The sequence below is a fragment of the Toxotes jaculatrix genome, chromosome 9, assembly GCF_017976425.1.
Source record: "Toxotes jaculatrix isolate fToxJac2 chromosome 9, fToxJac2.pri, whole genome shotgun sequence".
NCBI classification, from domain to species: domain Eukaryota; kingdom Metazoa; phylum Chordata; class Actinopteri; family Toxotidae; genus Toxotes; species Toxotes jaculatrix.
Genome location: NC_054402.1, coordinates 477251 through 485476, shown reverse-complemented (window position 1 = coordinate 485476; position 8226 = coordinate 477251). Strand labels below are relative to the sequence as shown.

The following is an 8226-nucleotide window of genomic DNA, read 5'->3' as shown; positions in this document are numbered from 1 at the left end:
GTAACGGGGGCACGCAGGCTTGTTCGCTGCATGTAGAGTAGAAGCAGCAGTTTCAGTCACTGCTATGTGACTTATATGGTGTCATGTGTGTGTAATGTTGGTAGACTGGTTCGGACTTTACCCACCTGGGAATCGTGGGTAAAATTTGGCATGATGTTTGTCCTCAGCTTTAGTCGTATGCAGCGATTAGAAATAAAATCAGCAGGTGATCAGTTTGAGTTTAATAAGCCGGTTCACAGCATAAAGGTCAAATGTATTGTGTTTTACAGCTGCTGCCTGCAGACATCTCACACACAGAGCCAAGCTTATTTAATGACACATGCATGTTTGGTTTTAATGAAGCTTAGTGAAGAGAGTGAACGTTTGGACTGTGGCAGCATGAAGCTAAGACTGTTAACACTGTTACAGCGTGGCCCTGCAGCTAACGGCTGCTCTGCTGAACGTGTCTGACACCCACTATCTAATTTAAACAGCACAACATAATAATAAAATATACTGTGATACAATGGGATTTAATAAGCTGGTTAATTAACAGGATGGTTGGGCAGAACAGGAGCCGCAGAGAGAAGACGACAGACGCCTCTCTGTTATAGATGGAAGCTGAACTTTCTTTGGATCATTGACTAAATTTCTCAGATGCTAACATGAAATGAAACCACAGTGTTATGACGTGAAAACAGCAGCAGACATTTACTTTCCTGTCTGATGTGATTCATTTGTCCAGTTTCCCGGTGACTGTGTCATCGTGTAACACAGTAAACCTGTAGATGCAGCTGTAAAGCTGCGGTAGAATGGAAATAATCACAATAATTAATATTAGAACCTGCGTCCTCTGACGTCCATAAAATCTTTATGGACCTGTTGGGCTTTTGAGAACTCTCTTGAGTGCATTTCCTGTTTTATTGTGAAGCCGTGGCACCTATGTGTTTATTTACTTCCTGTCCTCTGTTGATTGTCTGCCCCGCCCTAATGTGGATCACCTGTTTACAGTGTGTGTAAGTCTGGATGCTGCTCCGTCTCTTTGTCAGTTCCACTGTGTTGTAGCTGTGCACCTGTCTGTGCCTGTGCACCTGTCTGTGCCTGTGCACCTGTCTGTGCCTGTGCTCCTGTCTGTGCCTGTGCACCTGTCTGTGCCTGTGCACCTGTCTGTGCCTGTGCTCCTGTCTGTACCTGTGCACCTGTCTGTGCCTGTGCTCCTGTCTGTACCTGTGCTCCTGTCTGTACCTGTGCACCTGTCTGTGCCTGTGCTCCTGTCTGTGCCTGTGCACCTGTCTGTACCTGTGCTCCTGTCTGTACCTGTGCACCTGTCTGTGCCTGTGCACCTGTCTGTGCCTGTGCTCCTGTCTGTGCCTGTGCACCTGTCTGTGCCTGTGCTCCTGTCTGTGCCTGTGCCCCTGTCTGTACCTGTGCTCCTGTCTGTACCTGTGCTCCTGTCTGTGCCTGTGCACCTGTCTGTGCCTGTGCCCCTGTCTGTGCCTGTGCACCTGTCTGTGCCTGTGCTCCTGTCTGTACCTGTGCACCTGTCTGTGCCTGTGCTCCTGTCTGTACCTGTGCTCCTGTCTGTACCTGTGCACCTGTCTGTACCTGTGCTCCTGTCTGTACCTGTGCACCTGTCTGTGCCTGTGCACCTGTCTGTGCCTGTGCTCCTGTCTGTGCCTGTGCACCTGTCTGTGCCTGTGCTCCTGTCTGTGCCTGTGCCCCTGTCTGTACCTGTGCTCCTGTCTGTACCTGTGCTCCTGTCTGTGCCTGTGCACCTGTCTGTGCCTGTGCCCCTGTCTGTGCCTGTGCACCTGTCTGTGCCTGTGCTCCTGTCTGTACCTGTGCACCTGTCTGTGCCTGTGCTCCTGTCTGTACCTGTGCTCCTGTCTGTACCTGTGCACCTGTCTGTGCCTGTGCTCCTGTCTGTACCTGTGCTCCTGTCTGTGCCTGTGCTCCTGTCTGTACCTGTGCACCTGTCTGTACCTGTGCTCCTGTCTGTACCTGTGCCCCTGTCTGTGCCTGTGCACCTGTCTGTACCTGTGCTCCTGTCTGTACCTGTGCTCCTGTCTGTACCTGTGCCCCTGTCTGTACCTGTGCTCCTGTCTGTGCCTGTGCTCCTGTGTTTAGCTCCCTCCTAGCTGGGTTTTGTTCTGTCCACCGTGGGTGTCCTTCCCTCGTGTTCCCTGATTTCAGCAGCATCATAACACACAGGTTGTGTTTGATTGCTCTTTTTGACCCAAAGCAGGTTCCACAGTTAAAATGTTTTGTTGAATGCTTCGTCTAAATGCACTGAACATTTGAACACCACAGACTCAGACTCATTCACATGTACAGTCAGGTTTCACTCAGGGTCTGATGTAAGAAAAAGCCGAATCATAGTCACTGTTACTTTCTGTTACTCTCTCAGTCTCAGTGAGAATCCCTGAATAAATAATCCAAAGAATCCAACTTCATTTGGAGTGAAAGCAGATTAAGATAAAAATAAAAGTGGTTTGTTCCACAGTAACACGTGTGAGCAGGAGTCAGGGTCATCGTTTCCCACATTTCTCTCAGTGCTGGAAAAGGAAACTCTGCAGAAGATAAACCAGATAAACCAGATAAACCAGTGTCCAGCACAGACAGAGCCTCATCATTTCTCTGCTGCAGAACCAGCAGGACTGCAGCTCACTGTATCCAGCAAGTCATTATACAGGAGTACAACAGTGTGTACTACTACTACACACACACACGCACACACAGACGCACACACACACACACACACACACAGAGCGAGGAGAGTCATTTGAGGAACTACTGTGGAGATCCTGCAGTGGCTGTACTTTTCACTGAAGACGAGAAATGTGTGTGCGTTTGTGTGTGTGTGTTTGTGTGTGTGTGTTTGTGTGTGTTTGTGTGTATATACAAGCCCGTCTGGAAAGCTGCCAGTAAATTCCGGCGCTGTGTCGGCTAACAGTCGTCAAGCTAATTACCTTCTCGAACACAAAGCCTGATAAGAAAGACATGCTGACAATAGGACAGCAAGCTGAGAGAGAGAGAGAACGACAGAAAGCACAGAAACAAAGGGAAAGGAGGGAGAGATGATGAGAGGAGGGAACATCAAACACGTGAGACGGTGATGCAGAGAAAAAGAACTTTCAACTTTTAGGATTGTGTGATGCAGATTTTGAATTTGTGCGGGGGAAACATCAGAACCCAGATCCAAACAGCACGCAGCATGTGCCTGATTCATGAAGGTAAGCAGGATGACAAGTGAAATGCACAACACACGCACAACACACACACACACACACACACACACACACACACACACACACACACACACACACACACACGGGGCGGCTTAGTGCACGTTAACTCGGCATTACACTCGTTTCCAGCCGTCAGCCCCCATCACATCTGTGAAAGCAGAATCACATTCACTGCCTGGATCAGCACCACTCTTCTTCTGTGTGTGTGACACACATGCAGTGTGCAGGGGGGTCAGCTGACACACTGCGTGTGTGCGTGTGTGTGTGTGTGTGTGACACACGCGCAGTGTGCAGGGGGGTCAGCTGACACACTGCAGCGTCTGTGATCATTAAAAACAGTAGAAAATGGCTAAAACAATCAGGTGTGAAGGGATGAGTGGATTATCTGCTGAGGGATGTGCCTATGCAGCAGCTCATTTGCATTTTCTACCCATGTTTGTAATTTTCGAAGCCGTCAGCATCACAATGGGACCTGGTTTACCAAACACGTAGGTGTGTTTGGTTTCAAGTCTGAAGAAAGGAGACAATTATTCACAGTTTCTTTGGCTGTTTGTGATTCCAGCTAAAGTTTGTGCTGCATTTTGAATTCAGTGCATCTGGAGTGGTGGAAAGAGGGAAGCTGAGAGAGAGAGAGAGAGAGAGAGAGAGAGAGGAGACGGCGAGAGAAACAAAAGTAAGAGAAACTGATGGAACAAGAAGTGTGTGTGTGTGTGTGTGTGTTTGTGTTTGTGTGAAAGATAAGCCGTTTGTCAGACAGCACTGTTTACCTCCCTGACTGTCTAGAATGCTCTCCTCCCTCCATCCCTCTCTCCCTCATCCCTCTCTCCCTCCATCTTCAGCAGAGAGAGACTACAACACTTGATCTTCTTTAATGAAACCACATCACAACAAGGTGGAAGATAAAATAACCACACGTTTTACACACGTGAACACACACAGACGACCGCTCACACGCGTCTAATAATAAGAGCAAACTGGTGTGTTTCATGAAAAGAGCCCACATCTGAATCACAACAGAGAAACGGAGAGATAAGGTGTCAGGTTAAACGGGAGGAGAGGGGAGAGCAGAGCCGGGGAAGTGTGGAGGAGAGAGGTGGAGGCTAACGAACACAGGAAGCAGAGGAGAGGCGGGGGCAGGTGCTGCTCACGGCTCTGATCAGAGCAACGTGAACAGCAAAACAGCCCAGCGACGACTGCATACGCTTTCTGTCTCATCGTAGATGAATCCAGACCACGCACACACTCTGCCACACTCATCCTCTTCATGCTGAACATCTGGGTTTCTCCTGACAGCAGCAGCTGGCAGCAGGTTTGGTCTCTGCAGCAGAAAAATGGATGGAGGGAGGCGACATTTTGTTTTTCTGCTGTTTCCTCCGGAGAACAGCTCTGTGCTGCAGGAGGGTTCCTCCTGTTCAAACGCGTTGAAGTATCTGTGTTTACGTATCGACCAGTAACTGTTTAGTCTTTTCTGTTTCATCCTCTCGTGAGTAATACACACTGTAAATCCATTACATGCAGTTCTTCGTCCAGTTCTGTGTAAACTGGTCACGTCAAAGCAAAGCCACAGCATTAGGAAGCGTTTTCAGAGACTGTTATAGCACCAAGGGTTTTAGCAGAAACATATTCTGAACTGAGGGACCTAATGAGCTTTTTGACGGTGCTTAAGGACACGGGGACTGATGAGAGGAGACACACACTGATAATACAACAGAAAATCACAATGTCCTTTTTCTGTCTTTTATCTGAAAATAGGAATAAAAGTTGAAGTTGACTTAAGAATGCACATTTCTACCAACAGCCTGGGGAGCAGCATCAGAGGGAGCGTTGCATTAATTCATAACTCAGGGCTGTTTTACTGTTCTAACACAGTCTCACCAGTCTGTGTTTGGAAATAGGACAAACGTGATATAAAATTAGAAGAAGAATCAACCCCCAGCGTTGCATTATCTTCATGGGCTGATCAGAAGTCAGGAGTTAACGGAAGCTTTGAGAAGCTGTTCAGCCTGATAATGGCTGATGTAACGAGATGTGTAGTCGGTGGCGAAGCGTTGTAGCTGCTGTGTTTGCCCTGCCACAGTGTGCACAGGGTTTCCAGAAGCATCCAGCAACAACCGGAATGCAAAATAGTCCATTAAAGTGGACTTCCCACACTCTACACCTCCACTTCCATCCATCCTCCTCTGCTTCTCTCTGGTTTTTATTGTTTTCTTTTCACGCTTGTCTTTTAGTTTCTTCTCCTTTTCTTCTTTCCCAGCTGTTCTTTACACCTGAGCCCCGAGCTGGCTGCTTATATCACACACACACACACTAATACATGAACACACAGACAGTCAATAGGAATTCATAGAGCATGTTCATGCTAATGCTAAGACATAACACCAATATAGTGACAGGTGTGTGTGTGTCTGTTGATGCCGTCATAGTACAAGTATGATGGTTTAGTAGCTGTCTGCCTCTGATAGAGAGAGAAACCAGTGTGTGTGTGTGTGTGTGTATACACCTTCTGTATGTGTGTGTACATTCTGTATGCACCTTTTTAGACTGCTGATGTGTGTTTGTGCTTAGTGTGTGCGTGTGTGCGTGTGTGTGCGTGTGTGTGTGTCGGACAGCAGAGGGATTTAGCCAGCAGGAGGAGATGGACGGCCCCCGGTGATAGAGGCGGTTGCTGGGTGACAGTTGGGGGTGACTTAGCGACCTGCAGCTGAATTACTTTCTAGGAGGAGAGAGCAAAGCAGAGCTTAAGATAGCACCATACTTATCTGCTATAACTCATGGGGGAGGGGAGAGGTGTACGGGTGAGAGGGGGTTGGGGATGAAGGGTGAGACATGCAACAAGGGATCTTGTGGTGGAAAGGAAAGGAAAAGATGGAGAAAGGAAAGGAAAGGAAAGAAGGAGGTAATAGAGGAAATATCAGAAGTTGTAGAGGAGGTGAAGGAAAGAGAGAAGAGAAGAGCAACGAGGGGAGAGTGGGGGAGGTCAGGGGATGGGTAAGAAAAGGAGAGAAGGGAGGAGACGAGATGTTGGAAACAATGAGCAGATGTGTGGTGAAGGAAAGAGAAGAAAAGCAGGAGGAAGAAACATGTAGATTCAGTTATTATATACTCAGAAAACTCCACGATCCCACTGAGGACAGATGTTCCCGATTCACACTGAACCTGGGCCCGGGCCCAGGCCCAGGCCTGAACCTGGGCCTGGGCCCGAGCCTCGGCCTGGGCCTGGGTCTGGGCCTGGGCCTGGGCCCAGACCCAGGTCTGTGGCATCTGTCGTCAGTCGTCCGTTTACCTTCAGCAGTACAGGAAACTTTTAAAGTCCCCTCACTAATTTTCCAATGACCCATTATAACTTCACACACAGTCTCTTTTTATACACACACACACACACACACGTACATTCAGCACACCTTGACACTGACACTGATAAATGACCTTCACTCACACACACTCACTATCTCTAACACACTCTCAAACACACATCCATGTAGACAGACAGTTTGTCACACACACACACACACACACACACACACTGACTGACGCTGACAGATGGCGGGTTGTTGGGTTGAATGCAGCGACGGCAGCGCCACTTAACGTGTTGTTTCCATGGTGAGGGGCGTTGCCCGGGGAAACCATTTCATGGCAGAAACTGAGATTGAGTTTCTCCTTCGCGGCGGTGACAGATAACAAGACCTTGGCAATCAGATCCCGACAGTATCAAACGCTCGGCCGTCACTCAGAGCTGACGGACGACTGCAGGCGGACAGATGTAGGACAGATGATCCTGCTAGGAGACAAGGACACAGGAGATATCAGAGGAGATAGGATACAAGGAGGCAGAGGGGCTGTAGGTGGCGCCGTATCTGTTAGACAAAAACAACATGAACATATGTAACTGAAATCTTCTTGGTTTGTCTGGAAAGATGTAAAAAGAAGAGTTTGGGTTTTTAACTAATCTCTTCCTTCTTTCATGAGGTCAGTCAACCCACAATGCACTGAGAGTGACCCCTGAGCCTGTGTATTAAATGTTCAGGTTCATTAAATCAGGCTTACAGGATGTATGTCATCTCCATGATGGATCCATGTAAACCTGCCTCAGTTTAATGCCAGTGGGAGGCGACTGGCAGCTTCTGTGGCGGAGCAGTGGGTGGCTTTAAGGCCCTGTTCAGACCAGGTGTTAACACGCGTCTCAGGTGATGTGATCACAGGTGTGTATTGTGTGTATACACTGTAAAATCATAGTGTACAGGTCTTTGATCATTGAAAGTGAAGGTCAGTCTGTGGTCACGTTACAGCTCAGAGTCACTGGTTTCATGAATCTTGAAGCTGTGTATATGTCCATATGTATTTGTCCATATGTATTTGTCCATATGTATTTGTCCATATGTATTTGTCCATATGTTTTCTCGTGAGGTCTTGTATGTTCACATGATCGTGCACATTGACTGCGTGTGTGAAAATCAGGCAGTTATGAGCCGATCATGTTTCCCAGCATGGCCTCTTTATTAAAGCTGCTGACTAAGAGATAAGCTTATTGACATGGAGTCAGTGGAGCTTCCTGGAAACCTGATCTGCTCAGGAAGGAGCCTGCTGAGAGTCTAAAGGCCTCACGGCCCCATCACGCCTGGTAGCTAACATCCCTCATGCAGAAGAGCAAACCTCCACTGTTGCTTTTCATTTAAAATCTTTACTCCTGATTATCTTAATGCCGCGGATCCGATGTCTGTGTAACTGATCAGAACTTGGTTATACTTCTCCTCCGAGTCGTTCAGCCTCCTTCATTGGATTTAGCTTTTTTCCTAATGTGATCTGTGGCTCAACAACAGAAGCCAGAAGCAGACTGACAGTCTTCAGTGTTTCAGCGTCTCTCAGCTGACAGGCCTTTGAAATGTCTCAGCACTGAAGACATGTCCCCTGTATGAACCACAGACGTTTGGAGTCGGGTCGTATGTTGGTTCTGAGACTTGCACGTCAAAGGTTTCACCTGATTTACCAACAATAAAACAAA

The 8226-nt window shown here is 47.9% G+C and overlaps 1 protein-coding gene across 3 annotated transcripts in view; it reads left to right on the top strand.

The window, feature by feature from the left end:
• Positions 1–3093: 3093 nt before the first annotated feature.
• The window catches only part of si:cabz01090165.1 (uncharacterized protein LOC100333421 homolog), a 119908-nt gene continuing 114775 nt past the window's right edge, over positions 3094–8226 (top strand). For all 3 annotated transcript variants that reach the window (XR_005894632.1, XR_005894633.1, XM_041047243.1), the window contains exon 1: positions 3094–3212. The gene's annotated coding sequence lies outside the window, so the exon portion shown is untranslated. The remainder of the gene's footprint in view (positions 3213–8226) is intronic.